The sequence below is a fragment of the Pinus tabuliformis genome, chromosome 8 (assembly GCF_031772625.1).
Source record: "Pinus tabuliformis cultivar Carrire ecotype Pingquan chromosome 8, CPIR1, whole genome shotgun sequence".
Classification (NCBI taxonomy): Eukaryota; Viridiplantae; Streptophyta; class Pinopsida; order Pinales; family Pinaceae; genus Pinus; species Pinus tabuliformis.
This window is the reverse complement of record NC_142294.1, coordinates 599,711,122-599,737,423: the sequence shown is the minus strand read 5'-3', so window position 1 is coordinate 599,737,423 and position 26,302 is coordinate 599,711,122.

The following is a 26,302-nucleotide window of genomic DNA, read 5'->3' as shown; positions in this document are numbered from 1 at the left end:
GACAGTTGGGATGAGAGAGAAGGATGACCATCAGATTGGGAAAATGGATGGCGGAAATGGCTCAGTGGAGACCATTGACTGAGATGGGAGAGGGGTGTGTTAAGGCCGTTAGATCTTCAACGGACAGATCAGATGGTCATCGGGTGATGGAGTTGCACGGGTGCTTAACGGGCGAGGGCAGTTTAGTCGGGCGGTAATGGTTTTCATCGCACCACTTTTGGGTGCTAAGTGGTAAATTCCCTGGGCCAAATGATTCCACTCAATGATCGACACATAGTGGCACATGAGAGAGAAAAACCACTCTCATTGCATGCTATCGCTCGATCAAGTTGACGGCGCGGTGGATGTGAAGACTGTCAGAGTGGGCATAGATGCATCTGACGGTGGAAAATGGTTGAACGGGTCACTTTATCGGGTGCGATGTGGGCCATTAGATTATTGAGGAATGATCAATGGTGGGAAAATGATGAGGGTTTTATGAGCGCATGAGGGCATATGGGTAGGGTTTTATGGTTTATTTAGGGAATGGGAAAGGTTTAGAGGTGAACGGGGTGAAGGAAGAAAAGGAAAAATGACCAAATGTGAGCCCCTTTGGACACAACCGCACAGACCATGCTTCCTTCTGATCTACAAAGTCAGTGCTGCATAGCAAAGCTAACACTGGCTCCTTCTGGGGATGAAAGCCTCCCTGTGAGGTTTCAAGAACCGTAGACCACTACCTTTCATACAAAAAACAGATCAGCAATATTTCCTAGTGTTCCATTGGGCATAGAGTCGAATTAAGCGTACACTAAAAACATGTAAAAGGGAGATATTTATAATGCTGAGGCCTAAAGACCTTAAACAACATAAACCATCAGAAACCGCCCATTGATTGGGCCATCAAAAACTGTTTCTCCTTCCATACTTTGTAGCATGAAAGTGTTATTCCCCTGGATCTGAGCAATGACAAAAGGTCTAGTCCACAGAGCATCGAACATCCCATGATTGCCTTTCTTTTCCTTCAGTGCATCCCATTTAAGAACGAAGCCTCCAATCTGAAAATTGTCCGTCTTTGCCCTTCTGTCAAAGACTTCCTTGATTCTCTTTTGATGTGCTGTAAACTTTTCAATTAATTGATCTCTGATTTGATGTACTTCGACCAAGTCACTAATCCTCTTTGCCATGTCATTTTCGTCATTCTGCTCTTCTTGCAAGAACTTGGCCACAAGGAGGGTCAACTAGATTGGGAATACAACTTTAGTGCCATAAACCAGCTTGAACGGAGAATTCCCTGTGGATTTCTTGGTGGTTACCCTGTCAGCCCACAATGCAAACTTCAGTTTGGAATCCCAGTTCCTTTTGTTGTCTTCTAGCAGCTTCTTGATTATCCTTATCAAGCTCTTATTGGATGATTCTGCTAGACCATTACCTTGGGGGTAATATGAGGTGGAATGCACTAGCTTAATTCCCATTGAGTCACACATGTCCACCAACTCTTTTGCCCTGAAGGCTGCTGCATTGTCTGTAACCAATTTGTGCAGAAAACCAAACCTTGTGAGAATGTTACTTCATGACAACATGGTGATCAGCTTTCCTAGTAGGGATGGCCTCAATCCATTTAGTAAAGTAATCCATGGCTACTAAGATCCATCTATGCTGGCCACTAGAATGTGGATTAATTTCCCCTATGAAATCCAAGCCCCACTGTTGGAAAGGGACACTGACATGTATTGGCTTCAAGGGTAAGGACTTCAACTATTGTTTTCCTTCAAACCTCTAGCATTTGTCACAGGATCTTACAAATTAAAAGACATTAGAAAACAGAGCGGGCCAATAATACCCAGCTCTGAGGATCTTGTGGGCTGTGGTCTTCCAATAGTGATGTCCTCCAAAGATGCTAGAATGAAACTGATGCAGGACCTCCATAGATTTTTCTTTATCCAGACATCTTAAAAGGATTCTAGATGGATCCCTCCAATACAGCAAGTCTTCATGAATACAGAACTTGGTTGCCTTGAGCTTAATAGTCCTAGCTTCGCTTGAACTAAGGTCTGGAGGAACTTCTAGCTTCAGCAAAAATTGAGCTATTGTAGAATACTATTCACAAGAAGCCAAATTTTCGACCAAAGACTGGTTTTGTCCTCGTTCAACTGTTTCTCCCCCTGTCTGTCTGTCATCTGAGTTTGTGCCCATGCAATTTATGTCAAGCATTTTGCAATTTTCTTTAGCCATTAGCTGAGCAAGGCCATGGCCCTTGACAAGCTTGGTGTGCTTCAATTCTATGTTGAATTCAATAAGATTTGCAATCCATTTAACCCTTCTTCCATCAACATATAGCTGCGTTAGGACATCCTTTACTGAAGCAGAGGGAACATATGCAATTACCTTGGAGTGCAGAATGTATATTCAGAAAGATTTTAAAGATTTGATAAGAGCATAAGCCTGTTTTTCAATAATATCATACCTTAGTTCAGCATCCCTTAAGGTTTTGCTGAAAAATGCCACTGGATGCTCTGAATCCCCATCATATTTCTGCAATAAGACTGCTGCAAGGGTGTCACCGGAAGTAAAGGAGAAGATATGGAACTCCTTGCTATAGTCTGGGCTGATCAAAGTGGGGGCTTCCATAATAGCTCTTTTGATAGCTTCAAAAGATCTTCTTGCTGCATCAATCCATTTGATCTCTGATCCCTTTTTCAGCATAGAGTGGATGCGCTTTACCAATTCTGAAAAATTAGGAATAAACCTCCTTACAAAGTTTACTTTTCTCAGAAAGGATTGGATGTCCTCTTTTGATCTTGGGACAGAGAAAGCCTGTATCACTTTCACTCTCTCTGGGTCAATCTTGACACTTGCAACAGAAACAATGTATCCTAGAAGCTTGCCCTCTTCTAAAGCAAATTGTGACTTCTTAGGATTCACCGATATCCCAAACCTTATGCACTTCAGAAACACTTTCTTCAAATGCTGCAAATGATCTTGACAGCTGTTGGATTATACTATTGTATCATCCAGGTAGACAAGGACAAACTTATCCTTCTCTCCTACAAATGCTATATTCATGGCTCTCTAGAAGGTAGCCCCAACATTCATCTTCCCAAAGGGCATCTTAGAGTACATAAAAGTGCCCCAAGGAGTGGTGAAAGTATTCTTTTCTTGGTCATCTGGATGTACAGCAACTTGGTTATACCCTGAAAATCCATCCAGGAAAGACATAACTTTGGCCCCTGAGACTTTCTGTAGCAAATGTTCCATCTTTGGCAGGGGATAGTTGTCTTTTCTAGAACATTTTTTCAGGTTCCTGAAATCAACACATAGCCTGATTTCTCTACTTTTCTTCCTCACCACTACCAAGTTGGCTACCCACTTTGAATACCTCAGGGGAACTATGATTTTGGCAGCCAACAACTTCTTGATTTCTTTTTCAATCAGAGGGAGGAGCAAAGGATTAATGGGTCTCAGCTTTTGTTTGAAAGGAATGGTGTCTTTCTCCAATAGGATCTTATGCTAGATGATATTTTTGTCATAATTTTTAAGGTCACTATATTCCCAAGAAAATACATCAGCCAATTGCTTCATTAAGGTGCAGTACTCAGAACTTTGGGCAGCAGACAAATGGGGGGACAGATTTATATATTTTGGGTGATCTGGACTCCCTATGTTATGCTTGTGGATTGTAGACTAATTTTATTTTTGGGAAATCTTATGAGGCACATCATTATGGTCAAATAGCTCCTCTAGAGGCACTAGCCCTTTAGGTATATGATTTCTAGGCAACTGTACAATACTGTCTTGGCCAATTTTGTTCCTTAGCTAGGGCTGGGGACATTCCTCCAAGGTTTCTTTCTCTTGATCAATTTGCATTTCAGAGAATTCATCAATGACTTGCAAAAACCTCTTTACTTCATCATCATCCTCAAAAACTTTCCAGTGTTGGACATTATTAGGCAAGGATGGTCTATATTTTACTTAGACTTCATAAGCCAATCTAGGGGCATGGGAGGGATGAACATGTTAGCACACACAACAATGGAATCAGCAAGTTGATTTTTTACTCTAGGAATGTATGAGATACAAAAGCTATCAAAAGATTCTTTGAGTCTCCATACCTCATCTATGTATGCTTTCAGCCTTAGGTGCCTTGCCTGGAACGTTCAGTTCACTTGTTGAATGATGAGATCATCATCTCCAAACACCTTTATGTCTCTGATTCCCATGTCTTTGGCAGCGTTTAAACCCAATATCAGAGCCTCATACTCTGCTATATTGTTGGTGACCTAATAAGTCAGTTTAAAATACAGATGTGTGCTTTCTTGTTTTGGAGACATCAACACCACTCCTGCTTCTACAGTTTCCTTTGAACATGCTCCATCAAAGAACATATCCCAAGCCTATGTCCCTTCCTCTTCCATGGCTTGGCATATTTATTTCTTGAGCTGCAACGAGGCCCTATGGGATTCTTCAATTTGGAGAATACATGCTCCAAAATCAGTGTCCACAGTGTAAATGGGATGATTAATGGGATTCTTCTCATCATTGATGATATAGGTCATTTGGGCTTCCCTGCATAGTCTTCTGCTTTTCCCTCCAAAAACTGGGATAGTGGCATAAGACAAGTCAATTTGCAATTTCCCACCCAACCTCTTAATCCACCCTCTCAAAAGTAGCATACCAAACTTAGGGGGGACATCTGCTACCACAATATCCATCATCATGCTTTTCATGGCAGCTGAGTTAGGGTGATAGCTAAGTCTTTGAATAACCCTAGACATTTCACCTTCCTCGAATCAAAGGAAAACAAGTCATGATAATGTCTGGTAATATCAAGGCCTAACTCTTACATGATAGCTTTGGGCATTAGATTATGGCTGGCACCTATGTCCAGCAGACAGTTGTGGAGGATTTTGTCATGAATGGTCAAGGAGACATAAAATGATGGGGAATTGTCGTCAGCAAGTTCAGTCATTGGGCTAAGCAGAACTACAGGTTTATCATCTTGTAAATTCACATAGTCATTGGATGCTTGTGTGGATTTTAGCTCAAGGGCATCAAGGATGGGCTTCTTAAAGACCTCACTCTTTACAAGTTCTATTAGATGTACATATATTTTTAACTTCTGGACTTCTGATTCAAACTGAAAGGGGAAGGATACTTGTTAGGGCCCCTTACCTCTTGAGTTGGCACTTTCAGGATGGTAGGATTGGCTGTCGGTCGCTTCTGCTTGCTGACCTATTACTTCGTGGAGACAACAGCTCTTTGAGTAGGATTCTCTTTGACATTACTCGTTCTTAACCTCAAGTTATATCTTTGCTGGTCTTCAATCTGTCGAACAACTTCTTTGTCCCACTCTTGACTGGTCTGGTCCCTGAGTAATGACTCCTCATAGGTAGCTAATGTAAAAAAGGCAATACTGCCCCTGTCTTCCATGCAGCGAATCTCATCCTCTTCATCAAACTTCTCCTCCTCCATGACTACGTTTTGGAAAGGAGTCTTAACCCTTTGTTCTTCACTGGCCTCTTTTCCCCTCTGAATGATCTGCAATTGCTCATTTGCTCTTCTGAATGGATTTGGATTTCTAGGAGAAAATGTATTAGGAAGCCTTGTTTTCATAGAACTCTACTCAACTTTCAGTCTGGATATTTCAGTAGCCAATGACTCTATCATTTTAGTCATTTTGTCTATTTTAGGCTCTGAAGATGAAGAAGAAGAGGAAGCCTCACCTCTCTACCTCCTTCTATCAGCATGTCCTTTGAGTTTCTCTGCAGCCATGATATTGGATTCCACCTCCAAGGCTGCATCTTGCATTTCCGCTAGAGTAGCACATCTTCTCTCTCTTAATAGCAGGTAGAAATCAGAATCAAAGGCATTGGCATAGGTGAATTTGGCAGAGGTGGGGGTAGGCTTCACTTCCGCTAGTATCTTGCTATACATATGATTGAATCTTTTATTAAATTCAGATAATGACACCCCATTTTCCCTTTTCAGGTTGCCAAACTCATTATGGTAATATAGCAGGTCTTTCTTATATCCCCAGTGCTTTAAAAACACATCATCTAATGCTTCAATGTCTGCTATAGACCTAAGGGTTAGCTCTTTGAACCACTTTCTAGCCTCTCCATCAAGGCTTTGGACAAATACTCTCATCCACACATCATCTTCACTGATATCTAGGTTATCAACATAGCTATAAAAAGACTCAAGGTGTTCTTCAGTTGTTACTCCCTCTGTACTAGTGAACTTAGGCATGTATTTTTGATATTCTCCTACAGGCATGGCATTCAAAGGAATAGGCAGGACCAGTGGTCCATACCTAGCAGCTATGATTCTTTCCATCTTGGTGGGTGCTTGTGGGCCTGCCATGACTGGGGTGGATGGGAGGGTACTGGCAGTTTGGAAGGTAGGGAGTTGAGAAATGAATGACAGGGCTAAAGGAAACTGATGGACTGGAAGGGAGGGTTCCTTTGGACTGAGATCCAAAGGGGAACTTATTGAACAAGGAGCTTTATGAATCTCTGAGAGTATTTCTTTACTGATAGTGTTAGGCTCTATATTTTCAACCTGTGCATACTCAGTTACAAGCCTTTCTTGCAGAGATACATAAGATTGTTTAGGCTTACCTGATCTTGATGCTCCTTTTCATGATGTCTTTCTTTGCTTGACAATCTTCTCAGGGTCAGGTATTGGGTCAGTTGGTGATTTTTGAGGATTTGTCCGAGTGTGTCTCAAAAACTGAGCTAGAACTGTGATGTGGAGTCACCAAAAGGTTAGGCCTCCAGTAGAGTCGCCAGATAGATGATTAGAACCAAAAAGGTGTCCAGACTTTGTCTATCATCAAAGCTGGATCTATGTCTTTCTCCCAGGGAAGCCGAGCTTCAATCTCGTCTCCCTGGCAACAGCGCCAATTATGTTAGGATTCCAAGAAACTCTCCTAGGTTGTAGCTCGAAGATGCCTGGTAACATATAAATTCAACTATTGTTGCAAGGTTAATGGAAGTAATGATGGTTTGGTTCAAGCCATATAACCACTTCTACTCTGTTTCGCTCCAGACATGCATGAACACCCTCAGACTACAAGGCTTTAGACCACCAATTCTCACAGTTTAGATATTAGGTGAATATGGAGAATACTAACCACACCAGCAGATACACAAGACCATGTGATGGCCGGCTACGGCTAGTACAGAAAATTGCAAATCTAATCTATTAATGCAAAGATAGGATGACATCTCTCCTACATTAGATAGAAAGAAACCTGAGTAACCTATTCAGTGATGCATTCAATATTCTAACACAGAGATAAGATGACAGTTATCTAGTGCTAAACATCAAAAGATCAAGAATACAACATATCAGGCACAAGCTTAGAACAGATGAAAATGGACAGTGAGAAGTTAACAACAAAAGAAGCTTGTATTGGCTAAAAATGAAGATGAGACACTGCAAGTGACAAAATGTCTACGGTCTCCAGAAATTGAACCTTACATCAAATTCCAACCATGATTACATCTTTCTTCTGGGTATTTATAAGCTTACATTACAATGGCACCTGGCCGTTTAGGTGTGGAGGGGTCTTAATTGACCACCAACTGCATTTAACTGCTTAATGGAGTATTTGAACAAGGTTGGTTGCTTCACTGTGTAAATCTGATCCTCACAACTGCTGTGCTGTCCTTTAGGTGGTTGGAGTGCTCATACAGTGGAATCCATGACTGATAAATTCAGTTACAGAGTCATGCTATGTCCTTTTCTCCTTTGGCCACGCTTTCTATTAAATATGTTTGTTCGGGGTATTACTGTAACTAATGCTGGTAGAGCTGGTCGTCTCCTTCTTCGAGCAATAGAATGGTCAAGGACGTGGGATGCACGTGTACACGGACAGTTGGGATGAGAGAGAAGGATGACTGTTAGATCTGGAAAATGGACGGTGGAGACCATTGGCCAATATGGGAGAGGGGTGTGTTAAGGCCGTTAGATCTTCAGCAAACAAATCGTACAGTCATCAGGTGACGGAGTTGCACGGGTGCTTAACGAGCGGGGGTGGTTTAGTTGGGCAGTAATGGTTTTCATCGCACTGATTTCAAGCATTAAGTGGTAAATGCCCGGGGCCGAGCGATTCGACTCAATGATCGACACGTAGTGGCAAATGAGAGAGAAAAACTGCTCTCATCGCGCACTATTGCTCGATCAATTTGATGGCGCGATGGATGCGAAGACCGTCAGATTGGGCGGAGATGCATCTGATGGTGGAAAATGGTCGAACGAGTCACTTTATCGAGTGCAATGTGGGCCGTTAGATTATTGGGGAATGATCAACAGTGGGAAAGTGATGAGGGTTTTATGAGCACATGAGGGCATATGGGTAGGGTTTTATGGTTTATTTAGGGAATGGGAAAGGTTTAGAGGTGAACGGGGTGAAGGAAGAAAGGGAAAAATGACCAAATGTGAGCCCCCTTTGGACACAACCAAACAGATCATGCTTCCTTCTGACCTTAGAAAGTCAGTGCTGCATAGCAGAGCTAACAAGCCCCAGTTGGTGTGTTTCACATGGTGGAACCTATTTAGCACTTCGTACAACTTGTCAAAGGCTTCCCTGTGTATGATTTTTGGTGCGATAGGTTGTATCATACTTCTCCGTATGCGCACTTGTCTTGCCTGCTTTTGCTTGTTGTTCCTGTTTCTTATCGTGAGAGCGGCGTGCGTTCATGAAGGTTGTATACCATATGCCTGTACCCATCTGGAAAGGTGGGCGCACAGGCTGTTCTGTTCATCCTACCTACCTTACATCCTCCTCTGAGGCTTCCTAAATCGTAAGTGCATTCCCTTGACACAGTTATGCAAACATTGTACTCCAAGTTTGGTATTGTGCACAAGGTAGTCGTTCATCATAACAGATGGCAGCAATGATGTGCTAGAAGAGAATGCATCTTGATGAATGTGAATGCTGTTGTTAATAACATGCAAACATGGATGATGAAGTACAAGGGAGCCCCGCTTCACTTGTGAAAGATGATTAGAGCCAATGCGGTCAAGCTGCAAGCACATATCTGGAGTCAAATCCACAACTTTGAGGACCTCCAACAACTCATCGCTAGCATACAGGCTTCCCATGCACAAGTATTCAAGAGCATGGATGTTGTGGTGTGAGCACATGCGATTCCATCACTTGGGACTCTCACCCAGGCGAAGACCAAGAAGCAGGTTCGACTAGAGCTTGACTCATACTTTGACGAGTTGATTCACATCGCCACCAGCCCAGACATGCCTATTAGTGTAGACATCATGCACAAGTATGTTGCTGGTCTGGACACACTAAAATAATGATGTGCATGCTTTCAGATGAATTGGAAAAAGATGCCCAAGCAGTGTACCTGGATGCTATGGAGGCAAGGTTCAAGTTTCAGACATATGTCATAGCAGAACACACAAACACTATCAAGGACTACAGATCTTGCCAACAATATGTTACTGTTGATAAACATGAGGATTTCGAGAAGTTGGACTTCTATAGTTGGCTAAGTCAGAGTGATGTCTAGTTTGGCTTGCTCAAGCCATTTTTGTTCACATGGGTACATGTGCATTGTAATGTTAAGTGATGTCAAGTGTAAGTCAAATTTCAATAGTGGATGTAATAGTCATAGAGTAGGTGAAGAGTCATAAGGGCAGTTGAATGGTCATAAAGGGGAATGCCAAGGGTCACCCCACCCTTTGCTATAAATAGTCCATCATAACTCATTGTATAGGCTTTTGGTCAGCCAATATTCTGCTAAGACTATCTTGGAAAGAGCTTGGACAGTATTGTAACACGCCTTGGCTTCTCCACTGCACTGAGCTAGTTCATCACTTTGGAGGAGCAGGCGGATGTGGCTGTAACATTCCAGTGTTGGGGCTAGCAGGTTTACATGGATGTATTGTATGATTGGAACTTACACTTATTTATATAATAAGAACCAACAGATTTTCATGCGTATGTTGTTATTGTAGTTGGACTGTTCCAGTTGTTGTAGCGATGTATGTTGTTTAACTTACGTAGTTGTTTATGAAATTATATGAATCTTGTTGCAGATGTGCTGTTGGTTTAACCATAACTTTGGATTGTCAGCTGACCTACTTTCTAGCTTGTAATGCATCTTCGCTCGTGTGTTCCCTTCTCAGCTAAGTTTTGTTATAGGTTTCCAAGGGGCACACTCATCCAAACCCACATGTGTTAGAACCTCTCATGCACCTTCCTTGACTCACTGCAGCAGTCACACCCTTGCTACTGACATAGTTATCTTACTTGCATCTGTGCTACATCACTGTTAAGGCATTGCTTTACGACCCACTGTTGGGACTCCTACACCAAATGGTTTGAGTTCTAATTGGGAGCTCTTACTGGGGAGATCCCCTTGACATGTTGGTGGGTCCACCACTGTCAACAGATTCCTTTGTCAAAAAATGAGTAGAAAATCCTCCTTGGCACTGTTATGAAACCAGCTCAAGAAAAGATAGAAAAGATAGATCAATGCCTTAGAATTCAACCTCTTCGAGGGGGCAACCTCCTTGACATTACATAAATGAACAATTCTTCGATGATACAAATGACAAAACCTCCTTTCTATATATAGGAGTCTAAGAGCCACAATATAACCCAGCCGATCTAACAATAATAATATAAAGCCACAAAAATAACAATAGACGGCTTCTATGGGGCGGAATAATAACAAATAGGGGCACAACAATATTAATAAGGGATACAACTACAATAGTAATGGAGTAAGCACTAGTATTATAGGGATCTAACATGCCCCTCTCCTTCAAAAATGTTTTGTCCTCAACGCTTGAGTAGTTCTGGATGCTTCTGTATAAAATTTTCATCCTCCCATGTGGAATCTTTAGCTGGATAAGTTCTTCCACTTGATGAGATACTCTGAAATTGATCGATTTCGTAGCTGTCTAGTTCTTGTCTCTGTGACTGCTTCCGATTCCAATATAGTTTTTCCTTCCTCGTCAAGTTCTGGCAATATTGTTTGAACTGGGAGCTTGTTGCCTATAACCTTGTTTAAACATGAAACATGGAGAACTGGGTGCACTCGAGAAGCCGCAGGAAGCTCCAATTTGTATGCCATAGTACCAATCTTTTGCAACACCTTGTATGGACCATAATATTTGGTGATAATTTATTATCCTTCTTAGCTTTCTTCAGGGACATTTGTTTATATGGTTGTAGCCGTAGGAATACCCAATCACCTACATCAAAACTTCTTTCGCTGTGATGTTGATCTGCCTGCTGTTTCATTCTATTCTGTGCCAACACGAGGTTATCCTTTAAGAGTTGGAGGACTTGTTTTTGATGTTCGATGTGATGTTACACTGCTTGAACCTTAGAATTTTCTCTTAAATATGATGTGATGGATGGTGGCTGATATCCATAAAGTGCCATAAATGGGGTCATTTTTGTTGCTGTATGGAAGGATGTGTTATACCACCATTCAGCTAGAGGCAACCATTTGACCCATTGTGTCTGTTTATCAGAGACAAAGCAACGAAGATATCCTTCCAGACATTTGTTTACTATCTCAGTTTGCCCATCAGATTGAGGATGATAAGATGAGCTATGAGCTAACTAAGTACCAAGACAAGAAAATAATTCTGTCCAAAAATTTCCAGTGAAGATGGGATCTCTGTCACTTACAATAATCTTTGGATTTCCATGTAGCTTTTGAATTGTTTCCATAAATGCAGTAGAAACTGTACTAGCTTTAAATGGATGTGATAATGCACAAAAGCGTGCATACTTGGTAAGTTTGTCAACTACCACCATGATGACATTCTTTCCCTCAGACTTTGGTAAACTTGTGATAAAATCCATTGAAACCTCCTCCCAACATTGGCTTGGAATGGATAAAGGTTGTAATAGACCCGGGGTCTTAATTGTTTCAACTTTATTTTGTTCGCAAACCAAACATTCCGCCACAAACTTTTGAATATCCGATTTAAGGCCATCCCAAAAAAATTCCTTCTCAACCCTGTGGTAAGTTTTTAAAAATCCTGAGTGCCATCCTAAGGGAGAAGTGTGCAACTCCATAAGAATATTTTGTTTGAGTTGGGAATTCTTACAGAGGTATAAGTGATCTTTGTACCATAACGAATCATTTTGCCAGCTAAATGTATCAGATGTACTGGAATCTTGTTGTAACTTTTGAATAAGTGCCCACACTTCTTCATCATTCTTCCATTCCTCCCTTGCTTCGTTTATCCAATCAGGTTGGATAATAGAAATGGTGCACAACAATGCTTCCACATCCTCATCCTTTCTTGAGAGTGCATCTGCCGCCACATTTTGCTTCCCTTTTTTGTAGATGGTTTCAAAGTCATAACCCAACATCTTTGTGACCCACTTTTGTTGCTCTTCAAAGGATAATCTTTGTTCTAAAAATTATTTAAGGCTATCATGATCCATTTTTACCTTGAAGTGTCTTCCCATTAGGTAGGGTCGCCATTTCTTAAGTGCATGTAGTATTGCCAACATTTCCTTCTCATAAATAGCTTTGTGTAAAAACTTTCCCTTGATTGGACGACTTTCAAAAGCAATGGGTCTTTCATCTTGCATTAAAACAGCACCAATTCCATTTCCTGAAGCATCACATTCCACAATAAAGGTTTTTGTGAAGTCCGGTGTAGCTAAGACCAGTGCTTGGCACATTGCCTCTTTAAGATGTTCGAAGGCCTTCGTTGCTTATGGAGTCCATGAAAATGCATCTTTCTTCAATAATGTTGTTAGAGGTTCTGCTATTCTCCCATAATTCTTAACAAACTTGCGATAATACCCTGTCAACCTGAGAAATCCTCGTAGATGCTTTATGGATGTGGGGATTTTCCATTCCTTAATGGCTTTAATTTTTCTAGGGTCTACCTTAACTCCTTCATGAGATACAATATGACCCAGATATTCCACCTCTTGTACTCCAAAGAAACATTTGGATCTTTTTGCATATAATTGTTTCTCCTCCAATAGTTGTAGCACCCTGTCAACATGTTCAACATGATCCTTCCAAGACTTGTTGTAGATTAGTATATCATCAAAAATACTAACACAAATTTTCTAAGGAAGGGTTTCAAAATGGAATTCATCAAACCTTGAAATGTAGAAGGTGCATTAGTAAGGCCAAAAGGCATGACCAAAAATTCATAATGACCCTCATGAGTTCTAAATGTTTTTTTCAGAATGTCTTCAGTCTTCATTCTGATTTGATGATATCCTGAACGAAGATCCAACTTGGTGAAGTAAATTGATCCATGCAATTCATCCAGCAATTCATCAATGATAGGAATGGGAAACTTATCTTTAATAGTAAGCTTGTTGAGCTCCCTATAATCCGGACACATGCGCCATGATCCATCCTTCTTGTGCACCAATACTACTGGAGCAGAGAAAGAACTTTGACTAGGTTGAATTATACCAGCCTCTAACATTTTTACAACCATACGTTCAATTTCGCTCTTTTGGGCACAAGGATATCTGTACAACCTGATGTTTGGAGGAACACTTCCTGGAATCAGATGAATAGCATGATCATGATCATGAATAGGTGGGAGACCTTTGGGAGTCTCAAATACCTTGGAATGATTGTCCAAGACTTTTTGGAGATCTGGAGAAATATATGATTCCAATGTGGAAACATCTAGCGAACATAATTGTGCAATTACACCTCTTTGTTCCTTTTTTAGCAGCTTTGTCATACCATTAGAGCTGATCACCTTTCCCGGTTTCCCTCCAATACCCCTTAATTCAACTTCCTTTCCTTCCGCATAAAATTTCATGAAAAGTTCTTGAAAATTAAAGGATATTGTACCCAAGGATTGTAGCCATTAGACTCCTAGTACAACATCAACACCTCCCATTGGAATGGAAAGCATTGGGCTAGTCAATACATATTCTCCCATGGATAGCTTGATATTATGGCACTTTCCAGAGCAATTTATTGTTCCTCCATTTGCAACCATGACTTGACACTCTGGTGCTGGATATAAGAAGCAATTCAATTCTTTTGCTACCTTACAATGAATAAAATTGTGGGTACTTCCTGAATCAATCAACACTATTACCTTTTTCTTCTTGATTTGTCCTTCTATGTTGATGGTTTGAGGAGTGGTAATTCCCGCCAATGCATTACAAGATATGGTCAGATTCATTTCTTCTTTATCTAGGCTTTGTTCTTGGAGTGTATCCTCTTCTTTTGACCTTTCATGCTCATTTTCTTCTTCCTATTCACAATCTATGTAGAATAATTTCTTCTTAGCACACTTATGACCTTTAGTGTATTTGCTATCACAACTGTAACAAAGCCCTTTTGCTCTTTTTTCTTCCAATTGTTGTGGTGTCAACCTTATAGGTTGTGGAAGACTAGGGGCAACAACACTTCCATCTTTATTTTTGTGAGTGGTATGCTTCCTGGTTGCCATAATTTTGCTTTCCATTTTTCTTGCTAACCTGAATGCCTTCTCTAATGAATCAGGTTCCCAAAGGCGAACATCATGTTGGATATTATCCTTTAAAGTCCCTATGAACACATCAATCCTATGCTCCTCTGGAGTATTTTTTACCCTTATGTTCAATTTTTGGAACTCCTCAATGTGCTCCATTATTGAACCCTTTTGTTTGAGACTTATCAATTGGCTAAAAAAAGTGTTGCTTTTTGTATCCTCATAATGTGTTGTCAATTCTTCCGTAAAAATTGCCCAAGTGATAATTTGTTTACGAGAGAAAAGCCATTGATACCATACAAACTGATTTGGTTCCAAATATAAAGTTGTAATACGTACCTTTTGTGTGTTTTGCACATTATTGAGATGGAAAAATTGCTCCATCTGTAATATCCATGTTGCGGGATCCTTGCCATCAAAATTCCTCATATCGATTTTTGGAATATGGTGGGTCTTCGATCCAACATTAGTGTCTATGAAATCATGATTAAAATTTATTTTGTTCTCATCATGAGTTTCCTTTACTACCCTTTCACCATTAGTAAGCATTTCTTGTAGAAACTTTGTTGAATCTGTCTTCAAATCTTCCATCCCTGTCTTCAAATCTTCCATGCTTGTCTTTAAACAATCTATCTTAGCTTCTATGCCTTTCTTTAAACCATCCATCTTAGCTTCTACATCTTTCTTTAAACCATCCACCTTAGATTCTGTTGTTTTTTGTGCAAGTGACACTTGTTGCACTTGGTCTCGTAATTTTGATATATCATGTTGCATTTCTTCCTCTTCTTCATGAGTCATGCTATAGCTTTTAGGTTGCCTACTAGGTGTTTTCATTTTCTTCCCTTGGGGCATCAATTAATGATAATAATTCTTTACTATTCCCTTTGAATTCCTTCAAACTAATTTTTCAGACCAAGCTTATGCAAAATTTTTAAAAAACTACTCACCTTTTTTCAATTTGTAGGAGCTTGATATTGAATCTGAAGTATCTTTTTAATTTCAAATCAACTAGTTCTAAAATTACAACTTGCAATAGCCCTCTGCGTCCTCTTTCCAATGCCACCAGTCTGATCCAAATTGGATTCTCCAAGGAAGAGTTATGCCAAATCTCCCACAGTGACCTGATTATAGACTAGTTCAGTAGAGCGAACTTGTATGACGTGCCACGAGTCACTGTTTCGCCTTTGGCTCTGAAAAATATATACAAGAAAACTACAATCCATCCTCTTTCTTTACCTTCTTACAAAATTTCAATCCAATGCTCAAAGAGAAAGTTATGATGATTTTCCCTAGGTCACCTGTTTGGAATGTAATTCAGGAGTCTGCAAAAAGACCAAATTCCTTAGATCATATCTCCACAAATGTAGCACAAAATGCTCTAAAATTTAGACCTGAGATTCAGTGCGATGTCTTCTCAAATGGGTTTTTTTTTTAGCTTCTAAAACATCGCAGAAAAAAAGTTATAGTGAAAATGCCACGATGACATGTTTGGAGCAGCGAAACCCTAGAATCCAAAGCTCTGATACCAAATGTTATGAAACCAGCTCAAGAAAAGATAGAAAAGATAGATCAACGCCTTAGAATTCAGCCTCTTCGAGGGGGAAACCTCCTTTACATTACATAAATGAACAATTCTTTGATGATACAAATGACAAAACCTCCTTTCTATATATAGGAGTCTAAGGAGTCACAATATAACCCAGCCGACCTAACAATAATAATATAAAGCCACAAAAATAACAATAGAGGGTTTCTATGGGGCGCAATAATAACAAATAGTGGCACAAAAATATTAATAAGGGATACAACTACAATAGTAATGGGGTAATCACTAGTATTATAGGGATCTAACAGGCACAAAGTTGCATTCCTTCTTTGATAGGATATCTGCCACTTGATTCTACTCTCTATAGACATCATTAGAGGCCAGTATTTGAAAGGTATTCATCAAAGATCTTATGCATTGCATCCAAAAAGTAAAGGAAGGTTGTCCAAATTTTGTTCTCAATTGTATCCAATATAGGATCATCTTGGAATATCCAAACACAGGTAAATCTTCAATTGCAAGACAATTAGCACATAGAAGAGCCCCCAAGAGTATGATTATCTCAAATCTATTATTTGACCTTGTGCTACTATGCCAACTGAAATGGAAGGTGTTGTCTGGATTCAAAACCAAATGTGCCCCACTTCCACAAACCCCGTGATCTGATAATACTGATTCACCCCCCCCTCTCAGTATTATTTCCAACAATTGGTATCAGAGTAGGTTCTTTGGTAGAAGCTTGATCGCTTGAAGGAGATCCGTGGAACAATGGGAAAGAAGCTTAAGAAGAAAGCTCATAAGAAGAAGAAGACATCTCAGAAGATCTATGACAGTGGGAGAGTCGATTGGGGATTAGGTATAAGAAGTTCTTCAGATTCAGAATCATTATCAGGTATGAATGTGTTATGCTCTGATGTTCCTGCTATATTTCCTTGTGAAAGTGATGGAAGTGATAGTGAAAATACTGAACATGCTTTTATGGGTGAGCAAGAAAAGTATCAAATAGAGGCAGTATTTAGAAGGCTTACAGACAAAGTTAAAGATCAACAAGATCTATTGAACAAAAGGGAATGTGCTTTCAAAGAAGAAGTTACCAAACTAAAGGCCCAACTAGAAGAAGGAAACAAGGTAAGAAAGCTACTCAAGGACAAGGAAGACCAATGTCAAAAATTGCAGCATGAAGTGACATCATTAAGAAAAGAAGTCAACGAAAGAAGCACAACCATCAAGAAACTCAAAGATAGATCCAGCTACTATGAAAATCTTGAAGCTACAATCCTCTCACTAAAAGGAGATCTTGAAGAATCAAAGAAGCAGAATACAGATCTACTCCAAGCTATTGCAAAACAAGAAAACGAAGCCACCAGCTTAAAATCTCAACTAGAATGTGCCTTCCGAGTTCGTCAAATGCAGCAGGATCTGAATGAAGAACAAGAAAAGGAGATTCTCAAACTAAGGGAACAAATGGAAGAAGGAAGGAAAGGTGAAGAAGATTTGAAAAAGCAATCTCTTGAAAAGGAAGAACAACTTCAGGTTGAGGTAAATATCTTGAAAGGTAAACTAGAAGAAAAGGATAAGATTTTACGATTTCAAGATAGTTCTAAAGTCTTGGATGATATTCTTAGTAGTCAAAGGTCTCCTGCTATCAAGACTGGTCTTGGTTTTCATGAATCTGTTGAAGGTGAATCTAGCTCACAAGGTGAGGCAAGGAACTCTAAAGAGAAAACTAAAATGATCAACAAGGAGATGAAAGGTCAACCCCATCAACAATCAAGGAAAAAGACTCCTCAAAGAAAATCTTTTACTCCTCCTATGAATAATGTTGAATGTTATGTATGTCATAATCTTGGACATGTTGCAGCTAGATGTAGAAGAAGAAGGGTTCAAGACCATCATGCAGAAAGATCATCACACTCAAGGTACTTTAATGGATATTGCTTTGCTTGCAATATGTTTGGTCACAAAGCTGCTGATTGCTACAGGAGGAATATGAAACATGTAAGATGTTATGCATGTAACAAGCTTGGACATATAGCAAAGGAATGCAGGAACAAAGGATGGACATCACACCAAAAGGAGAAAACCTCATCACACTTGAAGATATGGAGGAAGAAGGAAGTACAGTCAGCACAATGTACTGAGACACAGCACAGCACAGACATATCAGACTCAAGGGGAGCTGAAATTGTAAAACTTCAGTGTTCTGAATCTCATACGCAAGTTCCTTAAAGGGAAGTCGCGTATATACGCAAGTTAAACATGCAAAGTCGCGTATATGTCAGTCTGAGGTAAAGCAGTGGGGACAGGATCAGAAAAAGGATCTGATATGATTCAGTCTATTATTTGCTCTATTGGTTACAGTCTGCTGAGGATGTGTGGAAATGTTTTGTTACTTATATGATGTCTAGAAGTGTTTTGATCCTAACTTGAGGATGATGATGTTTTGATGCTTATTGCTGATATATGCATGATCAGATCTAACAGATGGCACTGGTTGAGGGGGAGCATATGCCTTTAGTAATTCATTGTTGGCATTATGGTTAATAATCCTTGGTGATGATTCTTATATGGCTAAATGATATATCTTGCTATGATATGATGTTGTGAGTTGTCTATGATAAACTCTCATATGATTCTTGAAGTTACATAGTAGATGTTCAGATCAGATTTATGGTTGATCCTTTGATGATGCTTACATGATGATCTTCATAAGGATAAGGAGAAGTACAAAGCTTGAATACACATCTTCCTCACTTGATGATGAGTCACTCATATACTATTGTTGTCATATGCATAAAGATCATACAGTTATGATGCAGGCACTCTTGTGGATAAGGATTGTTGCTGTTGATGATATCAAGAAGTTTTGTCAAATGAGCTTGAGCTCAAGATACATAGTGCTGATACATGGATGACTACTCAAAGTTGCTTTGTTGGAGACATGGTGATGAGTTCTTATCTATATGATGATAGGTTGATACTTACATATGTTGATTGATGCAGATGTTCCCAAGTAATGATACTTGGATCATGTAGATCTTGTCGTTGATGTAATGGCTATGGTGGTTTCACATGTAATGTGAATGATTTCATGATGATGTTTAAAAGGAGGAGTTGACATATATGTTCAGACATACCTTGCTGCAGGACAGTTACAGGTTGTTGATATGAAAATGGTTGTACGCGAGTTTCATAAGGCCGATCCGCGTATATACGCTTGTTTATATGGATACAGACGCGTATATTGATTATTGAAGAAAATCAGCAGGGACAGATGTTGGTCGCAGAAAGTCTGATATGGGTCTGACAGAGATCATCTGGCACAGGTTCAGGGGGAGCAGATAATCTTCCAATGATGCATTGTTGGCATTATCTTAAAGCTTTTGGTTCTGGTTCACATTTGTTGCTGGTTTCAGGTGGAACAAAGGTGAAAGGAGAATAGAAGGATCTCTTGGTTGCTGATATGAATGGTGATTATCAGATGCTGCTGGTGACTTTCATAAGTCTTGGTCTAGTTCTTACGTCTCTATGTCATATATCTCTTTTGTGGTATCTCTTTCATGGTGTCAAGGTCATGTAACGGCCTATTTTGGTTTCCCCACTGTGCCTGGGATGATTGATGCAATATGATTGGTTGTCATATGTAAACTTTTGATGTATCCCCACTTGGTTGGGTGGATGAGTCAATTTTTGTATATCCTCACTTAGTTGAGAGATGGACGTATGTATGAGTCTTTGGTGATAGGAAGGTCTTTTATGATGTATAGAGTCATGTTCTTCTTGAAGAACATCTTTTGCAGATCTTGCCTACAGTCAGGAAGAGCATGAACAACACACTTCAGCGGTACAGAGATTCAGCATGTACTCAGAGGGAGCATGGACAGATTGGTACACCTTGGCATATACAAAGGGGGAGATTATTCAGAGATTTCAGCAGGTACTCAGGGGGAGTATGGACAGTGGAATGATTCAGCAAAGGAAGAGAATATCTTGGTCCACCCTTTGCCCTTGATGTCAAAGGGGGAGAGTGATTTGGTGTTGTTGCCATCAAGTCCAAAGGGGGAGATTGTTGGCATTATGATGCATGTGTTGTACTTGATGGCAACCCTCTCATAGAAGAATATCTCACTTATGTATAACTGGATGAATCTTCAGAAGAGATATCAGATGTGACTGATGGAGGACAGCTCAAAGGAATCAGATGATAGTTCTAAGTGTGACAAGTTAGCTTTGCCATCAAGTCCAAAGGGGGAGATTGTTGGCATTATGAGATAAGTGTTGTCCTTGATGGCAAACCACACTGATGACAAATCATAGTACAGAAGGTCAGCAGCAAGGAATTGATGATCAGACTATAAGAAGAAGAGAAAGTTCATACACGCAGGTTCATTAAGCCCAAGTCGCGTATACAAGCAGGTTCACTATATACCAAGTCGCGTATACGCAGGTTAGCTATATACCAAGTCGCGTGTACACGCAGGTTGGCTTCAGTAAAAGCGCGTGTATGTGGAAAACTTATCTTTGGTCCACGGCGGTTATTCCTTGGAAGTTGTGCCTATGGTTTTGGACCTTGGTGTCTCGACGGACGTGTTGATCCCTAGTTTTGAAGTTGATGGTATTGGATTTCTATGGTTTTGGTTCTTGGTATTGAACAAGGCCTAAGGCTATATAAGGAGAAGGAAATCATTAGGAAAGTGTATCCAAAATGTCTTGAATATCTGAAGAAGTATGAGATCCAGTATGCAGGTTATGGGTTGATGATGCATTGCTTGATTTGAGCTAAGGAGGGATCTCACCGGGTGATTGAGAACAAGATCTAAGGAGAGATCGGGATCAAATGGTTTGAAATGAACTATCTTTATGATGCTCATTCTAGATCTACATACTGACGCATGTATTGTTCTATAAGTGTTGTGAGTATGACTGATGTCTAGTACAGCTGCAAGTTATGAGAAATTATTTTTAGATCTGTACGCGGGTTGTCTTTGGAAAAAGCGCGTATACACGTGGGTTTGATTCGTCTAAGTAGCGTATACATTGTAAAGCTTGATATTTGAAGTTGCAGATGGGTCTGATGGTTATTACAGAGTTCTGTGTCTGCTCTGTGTTCTGGTGACGGTGTTGTTAACAGGGTTTCAGTGATTCAGAGTTTGATGATTGTTTTGAGCTTCAATGATAGTTATGGGTCCAGTATGAAAATTGGATGAAAAGTGGCCTTTCAGATTATATGTTGTGCTTCAGTGTATCCAATCTGAAAATTGATGAAACGTGGTACCGGGAGGAGAGGAGATTGTAGGCAAGCACCTACGTACTAGTATCTAAGCTAGTACAAAAGCTAAGGGAGATCTTTGGAGCATTGTAGCAGGTAGCAGCCTGTGTACTAGTAAATGGATCGGCTAGTACAAGAGAAAAGGGGGTTGTAGCTCCCGTACTGGTATAAGACTGCACCAGTACAAATATTGTAAAAGGATTTTCTTATTAAGAAGAAGATTGAGATGACTTGCAGCAGGTGGTTTTCACCCACATTGGGTTTCCACCTTATATCTTTGTGTTCATGTGTGTGGCTTTTGTGTGATGATCTGTTCTATTATACTGCACCTGTTTACTGTTAATATGGTTAATAATGTTCTGATGCATTTACTGAAGATAAGCTAACTGAATCATAAGATTTCTGGATATACGCTAGTTTCTTTAGACACAGCAGCGTGTACAGCCTTTTCCCTTGATGTCAAAGGGGGAGAGTGATTTGGTGTTGTTGCCATCAAGTCCAAAGGGGGAGATTGTTGGCATTATGATGCATGTGTTGTACTTGATGGAAACCCTCTCATAGAAGAATATCTCACTTATGTATAACTGGATGAATCTTCAGAAGAGATATCAGATGTGACTGATGGAGGACAGCTCAAAGGAATCAGATGATAGTTCTAAGTGTGACAAGTTAGCTTTGCCATCAAGGACAACACTTATCTCATAATGCCAACACCCCTTTGATGTATCCCCACTTGGTTGGATGGATGAGTCAATTTTTGTATATCCTCACTTAGTTGAGAGATGGATGTATGTATGAGTCTTTGGTGATAGGAAGGTCTTTTATGATGTATAGAGTCATGTTCTTCTTGAAGAACATCTTTTGCAGATCTTGCCTACAGTCAGGAAGAGCATGAACAACACACTTCAGCGGTACAGAGATTCAGCATGTACTCAGAGGGAGCATGGACAGATTGGTACACCTTGGCATATACAAAGGGGGAGATTATTCAGAGATTTCAGCAGGGAGTATGGACAGTGGAATGATTCAGCAAAGGAAGAGAATATCTTGGTCCACCCTTTGCCCTTGATGTCAAAGGGGGAGAGTGATTTGGTGTTGTTGCCATCAAGTCCAAAGGGGGAGATTGTTGGCATTATGATGCATATGTTGTACTTGATGGAACCCTCTCGTAGAAGAATATCTCACTTATGTATAACTGGATGAATCTTCAGAAGAGATATCAGATGTGACTGATGGAGGACAGCTCAAAGGAATCAAATGATAGTTCTAAGTGTGACAAGTTAGCTTTGCCATCAAGGACAACACTTATCTCATAATGCCAACACCCCGTTGTTGGATGCTCCATAAAAAATAAAAAATAAAAAATAAAGTATGACCATAGCTCCACGAGTCTAAAATGTCTTCTAGGTTGTTCCTCCTTCATTAGCCATATCTCCATAAAATATGAAAATATATTTAAATAAGTGTCTCTAGTATCTAGTTCTGTTTGTTAAAAAATCTTCTCATTCCTGCTTCTCCATATGCCCCAAAAAATATAGAAACGCAAGGAATGATATGTCTTGAAACCTTCAAACCATTGAGTGAGACATCTCTAAATGGAAACCATGGTCTATATTACATGTATTTTAAGTGTTTGAAGAACCCCACTCCATCTTAAGATCGCAAAAGGACATGTTAGAAATAGATGTTCCATGTCTTCTAAATCTTCTTTATATAAAGAGCATCTTCCAAGATCCTGAAAGCCCCTTTTATGGATATTATTCCAAGTTAAAATATTATTGTGGACTACCAGCCACATAAAACATTTTAATTTGAGAGGTATATCCCATCTCCACGTGTTATGAAATGAAAAAGCATTATCATTCAAGCCACATCCATGAGAAATATGTTTATGAATCTCTTTAACCAAGATCTGCTCATTATACATAACACCTTCCCATTTTAGCTTTTCTTTCTTCTCAGTGAGTTTTAAACCTGTTAGACTTAACTGTGTTATGAAACATGCCCATTCCACAAATATATCCTCTGGAAATCCAAGTTCAAATGCATTAAGCCAATAACTTGTAACACAAAAGGATCCTCAATCACAAGAGATTTAGTTCATAAAGTAAAGCCTTTTCTTATGTAAATGCTCAAGAATGCGAATAAAAAGAGTATGTATTCCCTCTACTCCTTTGATATCATCTAGTCCTATTATTGTTGGCATTATGATGTATGTGTTGTACTTGATGGCAACCCACTTATAGCAAAACAACTCTCTTGTATATGGTAAGTAGATGAATCTACAGAAGAGATATCAGATGTGACAGAATACATGGTAGTTGTGTTAACAGATGTGATGTAGGGTAGTTCAAAGGAATCAGTTAAGAAGTAATGTACAATGGCAACTCACTAAGATGACAGTTCATAGTGCAGCACGTTAACATTGCCATCATGTCCAAAGGGGGAGATTGTTGGCATTATGATATAGGTGTTGTCCTTGATGGAAACTCACTCAGATGAAAGATCAAAGTACTACAAGTTAATAGCAAAGAATTACAGTTCAGGCTACACAGAATGAAGAAAGAAAATTATATGCAGGTTCACCTTGACCAAGCCGCGTATACACGCAAGTTCATTGAACAAATGGAGTGTATATGTACACACACACTTTCATAGAAGCAAAAGCCTGTATATCTTGGGAAAACAAGTTTTTGGGTCCAAGGTATTTCTTTGGTCCAAGGTATTTGACCCAAGGTATTTGGTCCATGGTATTGGTCCGAGGTATTTGGTCCAAGGTATTGGTCCTAAGTGGTTTTGGTCCATGGTATTGAGAAAGGCATAAAACTATATAAGGAGGAGAAGATCATTAGGCCAAGATAAGCAAGAATTGAATATCTGATGATGTGTGAGATCAAGTATGCAGGTTATGGGTTTATGATGCTCTGCTTGATCTGAACCAAGGAGGAGCCTTAGCAGTTGATGGAGGACAAGAGCTAATGATGGATTGGGATCTTAAGGCTTGGAATGAATAATCTTTATATGGTTTGATCATGCTTATTCTAGATCTGTATACTGATGCATGTGTTGATCTATAAATATTATGATCTGGTTATAACTGAAGTCTGGAATAGCTACAAAATTATGAATGAATAGTTACAGATGTATACGCTAGTTGACCTTGGTAAAAGCCCATATACATGCAAGTTTGACACATCGAAGTAGCGTATTCCTTGTGATCTATGATTTTCGAAGTTACAATCGGTTCTGGTTGTTGATGCAGAGTTCTGGGTTTTACATCGTCTTCTGGAGACAGTATTCTACATATTCAGATTGGTTGATTGTGATTCGCTTCAGTGTTAATGAATGAAATCTAATGATGGATCAGGATCATAATGACCTATCATTATGTGATCTGATAATGGATGGGCTAGATGTGATTGCTAACACATGTTTTATCCTCTATGTGTGATTATGTTTGAAGTCTGGAAGTGCAACAAAGTGTTTGTAGATCTACATGCTGGTTTGCTTCAGGGAAACTGTGTATACATGCAGGTTGGATTTTGCCAAATAGTGTATACACTCTGAAGCATGGTTTTAAGATTACAATTGATTCTGAATGATAATGTAACTCAGATCTGTGAACTGGTTACAGTGATCTATCTGTTGCAGTTGATTGGTTAAAGTATGAATGAATGATTGATTCAGTTGTGTCAGAGGTTCAGAGGTTGTCAGTGATTGATTGAGTTTGGTTGATTCAGATTGAGTTTCAGTGATTGGTTGATGCAGATATAGTTGATGGATGTATTGCAGTGGTGATTGATTTTGAGCTTCAATGTTGTTGATGGGTCCAGTATGAAAATTGGATGAAACGTGGCCTTCAAATTATGATGTTGTGTTCCAGGAGTATCTAGTCTGAAAATTTATGAAACAAGGTCCCTGGAGGAAGAGAGAAGGTTGTAGCCTTCTATAGGTCGGCACCTACGTACTAGTAAACATATCGGCTAGTACAAGAGCTAGGGGGTTGTAGCTCCCTTCTAGTAGAAGCTAGAGAATGAGAGAAGGTTGTAGCCTTTTGTAGGTAGAAGCCTGAGTACTGGTATGAGTCTGCACCAGTACATTGTTGTAAATAGATTTTCTTATTATTAAAAGAAGACAGAGACAACAACAGCAGGTGGTTTTCACCCACATTGGGTTTCCACCTTAAATCTTGGTGTTCATGTGTGTTGCTTATGTGTGATGGTTCACTCTGTTATTAACTGCATATGGTTATTGTTTAATGTTTAATAAAGTACTGATACACAGATTAAAGCTCAACATGTGATGAATTAACTGAATCATTGGTTTGTTGGATATACGCTTGTTTCCTTAAGAACAGTTGCGTGTACACATTGGTTACCCACATGGAAGTAGTGTATTTAAATTGAGTATGAAAGGAAAAGATTATTGACCTGACTAATACTGATTCACCCTCCCCTCTCAGTATTATTTCCAAAAATTGGTATCAGAGCAGGTCCTTTGGTAGAAGCTTGATCGCTTGAAGGAGATTTGTAGAACAATGGGAAAGAACCTAAAGAAGAAAGTGCCTCAGAAGAAGAAGACACCTCAAAGAAACTATGACAGTGGGAGAATCGATTGGGGAATATGTGGAAGTAACTCTTTAGATTCAGAATCACCTCAGAATGAAGATGAACAAGAAAAAGATCTATCAGGTATGAATTTGTTATCCTCTAGTGATATATTTCTCCATCCATTTGAAGATGATGAAAGTGATAGCAAAAGAACTGAATTTGCACTTATGGGTGAAGAAGAAAGATATCAAATGGAGGCTGAATTTAAAAGTCTTACGAACAAAATTAGAGATCAACAATATCTATTGGACAAAAGGGAATGTGCCTTCAAAGAAGAAGCTACCAAACTAAAAGCTCAACTAGAGGAAGGAAACAAATAAGGAAGCAATCAAGGAAAAGGAAGATCAATGTCAAAAGCTATAGGATGAAGTGACATCATTAAGAAAAGAAGTAAATGAAAGGAGCACAACTATCAAGAAACTCAGAGATAGA